This window comes from Erigeron canadensis, chromosome 3 (assembly GCF_010389155.1).
Source record: "Erigeron canadensis isolate Cc75 chromosome 3, C_canadensis_v1, whole genome shotgun sequence".
NCBI lineage: Eukaryota > Viridiplantae > Streptophyta > Magnoliopsida > Asterales > Asteraceae > Erigeron > Erigeron canadensis.
In genome coordinates this window covers 40,420,081-40,433,480 of record NC_057763.1, presented here as the reverse complement: position 1 = coordinate 40,433,480, position 13,400 = coordinate 40,420,081, and positions in this window count along the sequence as shown.

The window sequence follows — 13,400 nt, the reverse complement described above, 5'->3', positions numbered from 1 at the left end:
CAAATTGTAACAATCGTGATTTTTGACTCTATGATCATATGCACAATTTAACTAATTATTAAGTTAACCAATGTAGTTCAAGTGTAGTTTGAGGTTCAATTCTGTGTAATATGTACATATGGATCAAATTATTAATTAATTTGAGACTTATGTGCTAGTTGTGGTCATTAGTTAGTGCTAATCGATCTTTCATTTAGATGACATTTAAATTAACTAGAAACATGAAATGGATCCTCCATGGGTCTCACCCAACCCATGACCCATCTAATTTACCCAACCTTATCTCTCCATATCCTTCCATCCTCCTCCTCCACCCATATCATTTCTACCTTCTCCTTCTCTCTCTATTTCTCCCCCAAGAACAAACACACATAATCTCACTCTCTCTCTAGAAATTCACCACATTTATTGTCTTTTGAAGAAAGATTTATACAAGAAACATTATCATATTCATTATATCTATAACATATCAAAATATTGAGTCTTCAAAGTGCAAGAATTCTTCCATTCGGGTCAATTTTCGGATTTGAGCATTGTGGAGGTTTTGGTAAGTGATTTCTAGCTCAAATTCATCATTTTAAGTTGCTAAGCATGCCTTTTAATTAAATCAAGGTGTTCATGGTAAAATTTAGGGTCAAAACCAATTTGGGTTCAAATTAGGGATTTCAAAGTTTTTAAATTAGGTCAAAATCATTTTGAGTCAAAGAATGATGTCATGAAACGAAATTCTTGAGTGGGTTATGCTCAAACATGTTAGTCATGATTAAAAACTAGTCATGGAACTTCTCAAACCGATTTCTAATCCGAAAATTGGGTTTTGGGTCGATTTAGGGTTGCAAATGGGTCAAAAACGGGTTAAGCACGCAAAAGAGGTTAAGGGTCGAATTTGTGAGGTGGGTTATGTTTAATTATGTTTGTATATGTTTAAAATAGAGTTTGAATCTTCCCAAATCGATTTTTGAGGTCAAGAATGGTTTTTTCTCACATCTGCACGTCGTGACTCCCGTTAGTCTTGTTAATGGTCGTTAGTATCTGAAGGGCGTGTAATAGCCGTTAGTCAATTGCCCCTGTAACGGCCATCAGTCTCGTTAATGGCCGTTAGTATCTGAAGGGCGTGTAATGGCCGTTAGTCTCGTTAATGGCCGTTAGTACCTGAAGGGTGTGATGGCCGTTACTTTTGGTAACTCCTGTTAAGGACCGATTTTGATAACATTTTGAAACGTTTATAACTTTTGATCCGTAAGTCAAATTGAGCCATATGAACTATCGTTGGAATCGTATGAGAGTCTAGTTTCTTGTGATAGCATCCATTTGGGGTGAATCTTACTCCATTTCTAAAAGTGTCAAGTCAAGTGTCTTGTTCATAGCCGGGAGAGTCATTGTAGCGTTTTTGGGGTTGTGACTTGACTTAAATTGACTAGACCGACTTGTTTAAGAGTTTAGAATTAACATTGATGACATTATGATATATCTTGATAGGTCGTGAATGTTTGGTGAACAATTGACGTTGTAGCCTATTCTAAACTTAACACTGCAAGGCAAAGGTGAGTTTCGTAGCTCCCTACTCAATTGAGATTCGGGCTGAAAAGTGTACAACTGTTGTGAGTTGACTTGTTTGAGTGTGCAGTTATATGTTTGTCTTGATTTATGACATAGTTCAATTGTGCATACGCTTGACTTTCTTGATTGATGACATGACTTGATTGGGCATATGTTTGAATGTCTTGGGTGATGACATTATGGTGGACAAGAAAACAATTGGGGGACAATGTGTGCATGCGTGAAAACATAGGACTTGTTAGGATACTTGTTGATATCATTATTACTTGTTCTTGCTTTCTTGCGTATTCTAAATACCTTGATATGTAGTTCATTATGTGAATACACGTGTGAGGGTCATTGATGGACATGGTTGTTATGGAGACATTGATTGATTTATGGATTTACATGTTGTGACGGTTTTGTAGATGTGCAATTATGTGATTTCTTGTATGTTTATTGTATATGTATGTTGAGTTGTTATAGGTTAGTTGTGTATATATGGAGGACGGTAATGCCTTTGAAAGGTTGGAGATGTGGTGGGAAGGCTGAAGGTGACCCTATATATAAGCATCAAAGGCCTTTCAAAAGTACTATCGTACGAAGTATATACACATGGTGTTTTGGTTATGTGTGGACATTGAAGGTCATGGATGAACAACTTATGTGCAATTGAGTACAATGAGGTGCATGATGTGCAATTGAGTATAATGAGGTGCATGATGTACAATTAAGTACAATGAGGTACATGATGTGCAATTGAGTACAATGAGGTGACTTTAAGTACTTGATGACATTTTACGGGTACGTTTAGTACTTGAGGACATTATGGACGACATGGGGACATTGAGGGACATTGGGTACAAGTGTGCAAATCTTAGACCATGTTTGGTGTTAATTTGTATTGGTTGACATTGGTATGTGTTCTTGTTCATTCTTTCTTACGAACTCACCAACCTAGTGTTGACCTTGTTTAGTACACTTTTCAGGTTACCAAGAGAATCCAAGAGGTGTCGGACGATTGATGTTTGTGTTAGAACTTGGGCTTGGACTTACATGGATCCAAGATTCATTTGCCCCCTTATTTTGCATTATGTGTTACGTACTTGTTTGTTTAATGTTGGATCCACCGAATCCCTTTTATTCATATAGTTCATGTTCTACGATAATACCATGCATACGCTATATCTTTTCGGTAATATTTCGAGCCTAACTCGGAGTGTTACACAAATTAATATAAATACTAATATAATAATATATTTAGATAATGATTATTATGATTTTAAATTTTATAGTTAATCTAAATGATTATATAAACAAGAGTCAATACAATTGAACAATTTGATTGGTCAATAAATTATTAGTTCAACTGTCTTATAGTATATATTATTAAAATTAAGAAGAATATATCATTACATACCCCTGGGGTATGTCATATTATTAAGTTTCACTCCTCTGATTTTTTTTGTATCATTGCACACCCTTATGGTGATATTTCAATAAAAAAAATCTTTTATCTCAAAAATCGTACATCGATAAATTATAAAAATTATATGGGTATTCTTAAAATTTCATGATTTTTCATTAAAGAGGTCATTCGATATATTTTCTACGAATTTTTAAATTCGAGGACGAAGCCCGTATAGGTAAGGAATTTGACTATCACACTCTATGACATATCACCTTCTATGACGTACTTATCACCCCCACCATCTTACCACCGTAACGTGCAGGTACTTTCTCTCGTTGTACATTATGCATTGATAGATATACATTGTTGAAAATTTAAAAAGTTAGAAAAAATTTGAAGAGAACAAATATTCTATAATAATGTATAAGTAGAGATATATACTCTTGTTTTCATTTTGTAAGTTTGCAAGGTCAATACATATTAAATGGCTATATTAATTAGGACTTGAGCTGGCATGTATGAAGTAATGAAACTCAATGGGAACATACAGTGTATGTAAAAACCTTATCGGTGAGAAAAGTTAGCCACATAAAATCCGAGCTATTTCGGTTTAGTATAAAAAATATATGGAGATATTTTCTCTAATATGAGATAGAGATTGTAGCTCATAAAAATATGCAAAAAGATGATCCCATAAGAAACTAAGTTTATACGTACTCTGTATATGTTTCTTTTAAAAGTGTACTAATTTCTTCCAAGCTAAGCATCAACTGATGAATATAATTCAAACAAAGTATAACCAATTGGGTTGGATCAGTGGTTGGAGTTCATGCCTCTGAAAACAGAGGTCATGGGTTCGATCCTCATGCCCAGCAAGGCTGGAGGTCCTTTTCTTCCTATGGTAGAACTGGAAGCAGCCTCTCTACTTTTGGTAGGGGTAAGGCTGTCTACATATCAACCCCCCACACACCGTCGAAGACGGTATTGGGACCCAAAACTCGTAGAAGACGGCATTGGGAGTTACTTTAAAGTAATTCCCTTAGGGGGTGTTAGGTTCGCAAATGTCGTTGGAATTCGAAGGAATTGGAATCTGAATTCCATTCCATATCCTGTTTGGTTGACAGAATGGAATTCGGAATCCATTCTATGACTTGTTTGGTTCGTAAAGAATTGAAATTGAAATCCTTTAAATTCCATCAAATTAAGGAATTCAAGATTCCTTGGCAAATTGGATGAAAAGTTTTGAATTTCAATGAAATTCACAATTTAACACTAATTATTATTATGTTTTATTTAATAGATATTATATTTTTCTGTTATTATTATTTATAATAATAATAATAAATAATAATAATTTTTAGTTATTATTATTATTGTATTAAATTATAATAATAGTTATTATTATTATTATTTAATATTATATAATAATATAAAAATATCAATATTATTATTATATATAATAATTAATATTATTGCAACAAAAAAAAATTACTATTGATATAAATAACAATTATAATTACAATTAATATAATAATATAATAAAAATAATGTTAATTAATTATTAGTTATAATAATAATAAGTATATTTATAACAATAATAATTATTGATATAAATAATAAACTAATTTAATAACAATAATAGTACTTATTATTATTTTTAATAGTATTAATTAATATAATAATATTAAAATAATTAATATATAATAGTATTATTATTATTATTAATATTTATATTATAAAATTAATATTTATTATTATTCAGCAATAAGTCAGTATTTTATATAAATTTACATCTATTTTATAAAAGTTTATTTTTATTTTATATAAAAATAATTAATTGATAAATAGTTATTTATTTTATAAAATAATAATGTTAGATTCTAAAAATTTTATTATTTTATAAATATAATTATTATATTATAATATTTTTTAATTATATAAAAATTAATAATATTTTATACACATTTATAATTTTTTTAAAAAGAATTTATAAAAATATATTTATTAATTATATTACCTATTATTATTATTATTATTATTATTATTATTATTATTATTTATATTATAAATTCCATTACATTCCATTTGATTCCGGCCAACCAAACAAATGCAAATTATAATTTCTTCAAATTTTAATTCCATCAGATTTCAATCCATTCAGCTTTCAATTTCTTCAGCTTCCAATTTCTTCAAATTCCAATTACTTTAACAGATTACAATTCCTTCAAAAACATTTTTGTGAACCAAACGCCCCTTAGTGTGTCATATAGGTGGTTTAATTCATCTGGTAACGTGTCCGAATTCTATACCAAGTTAAATTAGTTTGCAACGTACAAGGTCGTCACGTGTTATTGGAATTTCGAATTAAAGCATTCACATGGTTATTTTACTCTGCATCCATATTTGACATACCCTAGTACGTAATGTGACATTAGTTAATAATTTGACATGGTAATTAAAATTGTCCACCACTAGCTAGTACGTAGAACTGTGAATATTAGTTATGACAGATTGACAACGGTGCAAGGAAACTATATGAATTAAAGCACTCAATATATCATATTTCATATATGCATCTTTTTTTTTTGTAATGTGAGAATGTTATGCGCTTTTGTTAATTGACCGTTAAACCTTTTATTGTTTTCCTTGTAACTCTTAAATATAACCATGCATTGGCGTGTTATAATCACTTTTAATTAATATGACATTCCATCATCACATATATTGGTAGGAAAACAGGGCCCACGCGTATATAAGTAGCAACACATAAGATTAAAGGCGATCGTATATCATAAATATACTACTCGTACGTAATATCTATAACTATATATGTTGGCGAAATTTAATGTGACAACCATAAAACACCGCGAATACAATACCTGTCTTTTAGAGAAAATGACTGGTCAATAATATATGAAATAAATTATAGAGTACTTTGACAAAAGAATATCGCAAGTTCGAATTCATCTCACTAGCTATAGAATGATACCCGCCCAAAGAGAACTTATTGATGTGATCAATGGTACGTGTCATGGTGAAATAGAAGAAATAAATGTACAAACAATAAGTAACTACACCCACATATAATAATGAATTTAGTTCCTCTTTGCTAATACATGGCAGGTAACGACTACAAAGAGGTAAATAATCAATGATTATGTGGATTGTAATTGGAATGCACACTGTTCATCAAACTTAATTTACCTAAGATGAAAGTGGTGTTTATATTTTGTTTAAATTATCATCTTTTCCGTTTGTAAGTCAAATGTTTATCAAAGAAAAACGTGTCTGGATTATCTCTTTTAATTATAATGTTATATGATATTAAAAATAGCTAATTTAATTTGACGAATGAAGCCTACAATAAACATATAGCTATATCAAATTTGTTAGGCTGGGAGAAGTGGTGATGAGGGACGACGTACGCCATACGTCATGTGAGAGTAAGAAGACTTGTTTTTCGAAAAAGGTGAAAATTGATGAACTTTGAAAAGTGAGACGGCTTGCGTCATGTGACGCTTTCACATTGGTCTCCCTCTCAACATCCCTTTATTTTCTTGGAAACTGTGCAAAGTCTTGAACAAATGGGTGAACTTGTGGTTTCGTTGGAAACACGATTCGCCCCTCGATGGCGGTGTAGAGGGCGAACTAAGATGAGGTGGCATGAGGTTCGCCTCTTTTTTCTTCCACTCCTTTATGTCTTTGCACATGTATAAAAGTATTGTAAATTAGATAAAATCACTTCCTATAATTATGCCAACAAATTCATGCATATTAATCATAACCCAGGGGTATGTTTATCATTTCTCAATGTAAACATATATATATATATATATGGTAATACTCCGGTAAAAACACTCTTAAAATAAAAACGTTGAAAACACTTAAAAACATCATTTTGATGCATTAAAAGTCCATAAAACTAGTATATTGCATAACCAATTATCATTATTTAAGTGTTTAACAACACATTGATCCCTCAAAGTCGAAAAAATCACGTTTTTTGTTTTAGATGGATGCATATTCATCAAAATGATACATCCAACAAGTATCATATTAACATATATTACAGTATTATATTTTTAGTTCATTATGATCTCATTTTCTCAAATCAAAACTTTTTTTTCCCAATGTCAAAATATGGTGAATCCATCTCTGTATATATACATATATGGTGACAGCAAGTTCTTAATTTACGATCACCGATTAATAATTTAAATCATTATGGTTACAATATGATGGTTAAGTTCTTTGTTAAATTTTATTGCGACCAGCATGAGAGCCAATATTTAAACTCAAATCTTTCATGATTGAATTTAGGGAAAAATACATAAAAAGGAACCTATTTACTTAAAGTTTCTAAAAAGGGGAACCTATTTTGTTTTCGCCTATTTAAAGGATACAATTTTTATAAATTTCCTAAAAAGGGGAACATCGTTAGTTTTTGACGCCCGACACCCGTTAAGTGCCACGTCAACCGTGCCACGTCATCGATCCTGCTTACGTGGCATTGACTAAAACAAAAAATACATTTAAAAAATACAGAAAATATATATACAGATATATATACTATATATATAACCCTTTTCCCACTAGAAAAACCCAAAATTCTTAATGAATTAAAAAAGCATGATTATAATCTTAGATATTCTTTTTCACTCTCGAAATCCATTGATTCGAACCTTTCTGAGTCGAATTCGGATCAAATTGACACAGCCACCAGGCTGCCGTCGCGACCTAATCTTCTGCCGCTGCAAACCACCTCGCCGCCACCTGTTATTTTGGCCGGACCTGATCAATTGAAGGTTAGGAAAACTTTGTTTGGGGCTGGGATTGTTTCTGGTTCGAGAACTAACTCACAATTGGTCGAATCTAGGATTTTTCCTCAAGAAACCCTAGAAGAAAACCCTAAATCGGCTGCAACCACTGATTTATCACCATTAGCCGCCACTAAGCAATCAACGACTCATTTAATTAATGGGGTTGCTGCGAATTTGATTGGGGAGGGGTTGAATTTGGTTGATAAATCTCAGATTGATGTTATGGATTCGATTTTAGCTGAAAATTTAAACAAAAACCCTATTTTGGGTTTTAGTCAATGCCACGTACACAGGATCAATGATGTGGCACGGGTGGCGTGGCACTTAACGGGTGTCGGGTGTCAAAAAGTAACGATGTTCCCCTTTTTAGGAAATTTATAAAAACTGTATCCTTTAAATAGACGAAAACAAAATAGGTTTCCCTTTTTATGAATTTTAGGTAAATAGGTTTCCCTTTTATGTATTTTTCCCTTGAATTTATACATTTCTTACATATTTCTATGTGATTTAAATCTCGGGTCAAATTTCACCTTTAATTTTTTGGATAGCATCCGTTATAACAAACTAATGAACGGTTTGTGACAAATCATAAATAGTATTTCATATTCAAATTTCTTATGTTGTTGATAAAAATCAGGGGGCCATGTGATTTAAATAAAATTCAACAAATATTAAAAGATTAGTATGTTAGTAGTTTCACACCTAAGCTCAGGTGTCGGACAACCTTATATTCACTTTTCCCTATATGGTCGCGCGTTGCGGCACCTTTTTTGAGCTTCACTCTTTTATAGTTTAGGAAATTAATGTGTGGTGAATTATAATTAAAGTTGGTGCTAAATTATATTTCGTTTTAAAAAAGTTAAAGTACGTAGTAAGGGGCTTTCCCCTATTAATCATTGTACTTTTGGGCGGATTTGTAAAGGGTTTTCCCTCATCGGATATTTGAAATAAGCAATTCTATTTCGAGAGAACTTTCTAGCACGGACCCGATTAAGACAACGTATGTTAGACCTCTCGTGTCGAATTACGATACAGAGTTTCCAGCAAAATTTACCTTTAAAAAAACGTAGTAAGGGGTTGTTTATATAAGTTTATATATTTCCATGTTTGTGTGTGGATCGACGTTGGGGTCATGTGTTTCCATTTATTTGTACTTGTTTTTCTTTTGGAATTAAGTGATTATCTAATTACTGTACTTCGTAGATATTTTTCATTTATTAGCCATATTAATTATAGATATATACATGGTAGACCCTATATGATATATCAAATATATGATAGCTAGGTAGGTGCAAGTTATTTTAAAACCATTTATTTTAGAACCAATTTTAAGATATGTGTTTTTTGTAACTTACACACCACAATGATGATCTCCGACCACCACCATGATTTTTGGGTCACCGCGTCGCCGGAAAATTATGTGCAAGTTAACTTACACATGTGTAAGTTAATTTACACATGATTTTCCGGTGGGCTCGTCGCCGGAAAGTCGTAGCGTTTTTACAAAAAAGTCTTGTATATCGTAGTAGATGATGATGATGGTGATGTGTAAGTTACAAAAAACACACATGTCTTAATTGATACTAAAATAAGAGGTGGTCCTAAAATAACTCATCCCTAGCTAGATATAAAAATAAATAAAATTGAAAGCATGGGTAAAACTATGAAATGGGGTGTAAAAATAAACCCAGAAATGAGAGTCTCTTCGATCTCCAACAAGCCCCTATAGCTTTCCGTTTCACAGCTAAGGAACTCAAAGCCTTCAGTTTAATCTTCGATCCGCAAAACACACAAAGGCCGAAATGGTGTTCTTTTTACTTTTGAATCACTCTTTTTATTATGTTTTAACATTCTTTTGTTTGTACTTATAACTTGTCGATCACTAGTTTCTTTATTAATAAAATGTCTTGAATCTTAAAAGAAAAGTTTGAAACACCTAGCTTCTAATAACCCTATCTATACTATATTATAAAGCAGATTCCTTCTAGATTTTCAACATTGAGTTGAAATTTTCAATATTGATTTTAAGTATAACCCCAAAATACCCCTCTCATCTATTCTATATTTATCTAAAATAACCATAATACCCTTTCTCTCTACTCAAATCTTAACCAATCATCTTTTTTCTCTCTCCTCCATAAATCATTTATTCCTCCAATTCATTTAAAATCTTTTATCTCAAAAATCATACGTCGATAAATTATAAAAATTGTATGGGTGTTCTTAAAATTTCATGCTCTTTCATTAGAGATGTCATTCGATATACTTTTGACGAATTTTTGAATCTGAGGGCGGAGGCGGAGGCCGTAGGCATTTGACTATCACACTCCCTGACCTAACTATCACCCCCACCATCTCACCGCCGCAACGCACGGGTACTTACTCTTGTATATTCTAAGAGATGAAGATCGAACTCTCTAACACATTATATTGAATAAATATTAAAATTATTTGAACATCAAATAGAAATCAATACGTACGAGTACTATATATATATATATATACTAGGTTTTTTACCCGCACGATGTGCGGTTGTTAAAGTGATTTTTTAAAGGATTTTTTAAAGCTTTTAGTATTGACATTGATAATCAACAAAACTTAAAATAAACATCATTTATATACCCCAAAAAAAATGTAAAAATAATTGAACATATTTAAAATCTAATAATAAAATCTATCTTAATAGTATCCATGAACAATATCTATCTTACCGTAAAACTTTGATCAGAGTATATTGGAAAAATCAATTTGAATATTGATCAGAGGTATTATTTTTTATCATATTTTTGAGTTATGGTTGAGTGTTTCATTAAAAAAAAATTTGTATTAGTGAACACACCAATTTTTGTTGTAGCTACTCAATGGAAAAAAATAACGTGTATGTCAAATCTTTTTTCAATATAGTAGAGGAGTTATGTTTACTTTATAAAATTGTATCTAATTAATGAAATACATATAGTTTCTTTTTGTATATATATCTTGCACAGGATTTAATGGAATATATTATATTTATGGGATTTGAAATATTTTTTCTTTCTTTGAATATATAAATATAAGATAAATATTGTAAAAAAAATATAAACATGCCACATGTGATAAAATCCTATATGTCAATATACTAACATAGTTTAAGGTTTGTAGAAGGCTTTAGAAAGTTAGGTTTCATACTGCTTTAATAATCATATAGATATATAGGATATCCGATGTTTTAATTTTTTTATGTATATAATATATATATATATATATATATATATATGTTTTGAACTAAGCCCATTATAAATCTTAACAATTATTCAAAAATCATATAATGATACTTAACTCAAAAAAAAGTCCACTTACATATCTTTTATGGTTAAAAAGAAATAAGATGACGCCTCTTAAAAAAAAACTAAACATGTGCTGTTATGCTGTGTGTTAAAGTCTTGAAATTTGTATTCAATTATATGTTATTGTCACAATTCACAAAAGTCTAAAAGGTAACAAGCAACATAGCCATATCTTTGGAATTCAAACTATCAAATTTAGGATACTATTATGTATTATGATCGGACTTATTTTTAGATTTAATGTCATAAAATTTTGATAATATTCAGTATTTTGCTAAGTTTATTGATAATGATACTTATCGTTATTTTTATACTTTAGTTTATATAATTATAATTGTTGTACCATTATCTGGGCCTTTTTTTCTCTCATCAGCAGAGGTCTATAAATTCTCAGAGATAGTAGTGGTGGTGACGGTCGCCGGAGAAGGAGGTGGTGGCGTCGCCTGTTGTCTCGCCAGAGAAAAAGGAAGAAGGGGGAGGAAGATGCTTGATCTGAGCCATCAAAATGCTTGATCGGACGGTGGAGATTGATCCCCTTGTACTTTTTTTTACCCCATCCTCAAACTATCCCCCCTTAAAAAATCAGGCCTCGGCCAGTCGTTCACCTCGACCTATGTCTAAGCTGCTCCTAGTCACCACCTCCTCCTTCTTCTCCGACGAGACAACCGCCGCCACCACCATCATCTGCGACCACCCCAACCACGGCGCCGACAGCAAGGGCGAAGCCCGTACCGCATTAAACCGCCATCATCTCTTGGATCGCCGCGCATCAAATTCATACGATTCCTATATGTGCGTCCGGTGACAATTACTTTAGAACGAATGAGGGCAACGCCCGTACCGTATCTACTGGAAAACAAAACTGATGATTGCCGAAGATGTCGCTGGAGGTGGTGGCGATGGTTGTCTCGCCGGAGAAGAAGGATGAAGGAGGAGGAAGATGTTTGATCCGGGCCTTGATCGGATGATGGAGATTGATCCCCTAATAAATTTTTTTCCTTATTTAACCCACCCTATATATATGTATATAAAATATATATATATATATATATATATATATTTAAAAAGCAATATTTTTTACTTTTGTGTGTCTATATTTTATTATTATTCATGTAAAGTTAAATATCACTGACATGTTTATAGTCTACAAAGGAAGGACTGTCATCAAAACTCTTTAAAAGATTACACCTTCCCATTTCATGGAAAACAATTCTAGGGAGTCTTGCTGCCTTGCTGGTATGTATTTATATGTAAGATCTAAAAGATTCATATGTAAATTTTGGGCAGTAGGGACGAGGTCGGAAGTACGATAAATATGGGTCAGGGTGGTGGGTGAGAAACATTTAAGCTCCACAGATAATATTTATTGTTTGAGTTTCTATTTTTATTGTAATTATAATTTTTGGTTGTCTATTGGTCAAAAATAAAAATAAGTGTTGGAAACCAAAGAAAAGAAAAGAAAAGAAAAAGTAGAAAGTAAAATTAATTGTTGACACTTGGCTGCGAGATGTTCACAAATAGTCTTCGCGCTAAAAAATAAATTGTCATGTACTGGTTAACTGGTTATGGCAATGATATTTACGTTTAAGATGACTCGATCATCAAGTTCTTTAAAAATTTAATCTTTTCTCAAAAAGAAGTCGAACTATATTGAATGTAGAAGTAGTTTGGGATAAGAGTTTGTTAAATAAGTTACAAATTAAAATATGTGAAATTATTTTTGAAAAATATAACGGATAAATGGCTAATACCTTAAATTTTGATGCATTTAACAATACCTTAAAAAGTTTGTTCTCTTATGTATTAATAAGTATAACGTTGCTAATATCTCTTCATTACATGTGCATGTAAACTCCCAACTGGACTATAACCGCAGAATTATGTACAATAACAATCCAATATCACTACTCCAGACTAAATCATAATTAAAAGGTTACAAAAATGTTTGTCCTGGCCAATAATAACAAAAACAAAAACAATCTAGTATCACCACATCAAACTAAATAAAAGTAACAAAAACAATGATAGTGAGTTTCAAATGATAGATGGAATCAATATATTCTTATCTAATTACCTTTTTTTTAATAATAACAAAAACAAAAATAATGATCTATATCACCACACCAAACTAAATCAAAGTAAAAAAAAAAAAGTATTTACAATCCTTACAAATCCTTGAACTGAGTTTTAAACACTTTCAACGTTAAAGATGATGATTAATTTTGAAGATATTAGAAGAATAGTTTTTAAGTTGAGTTGGTTTTGAGAAAAAGTTAGTTGTTTAATTAAATAGTTGAAAGTAAT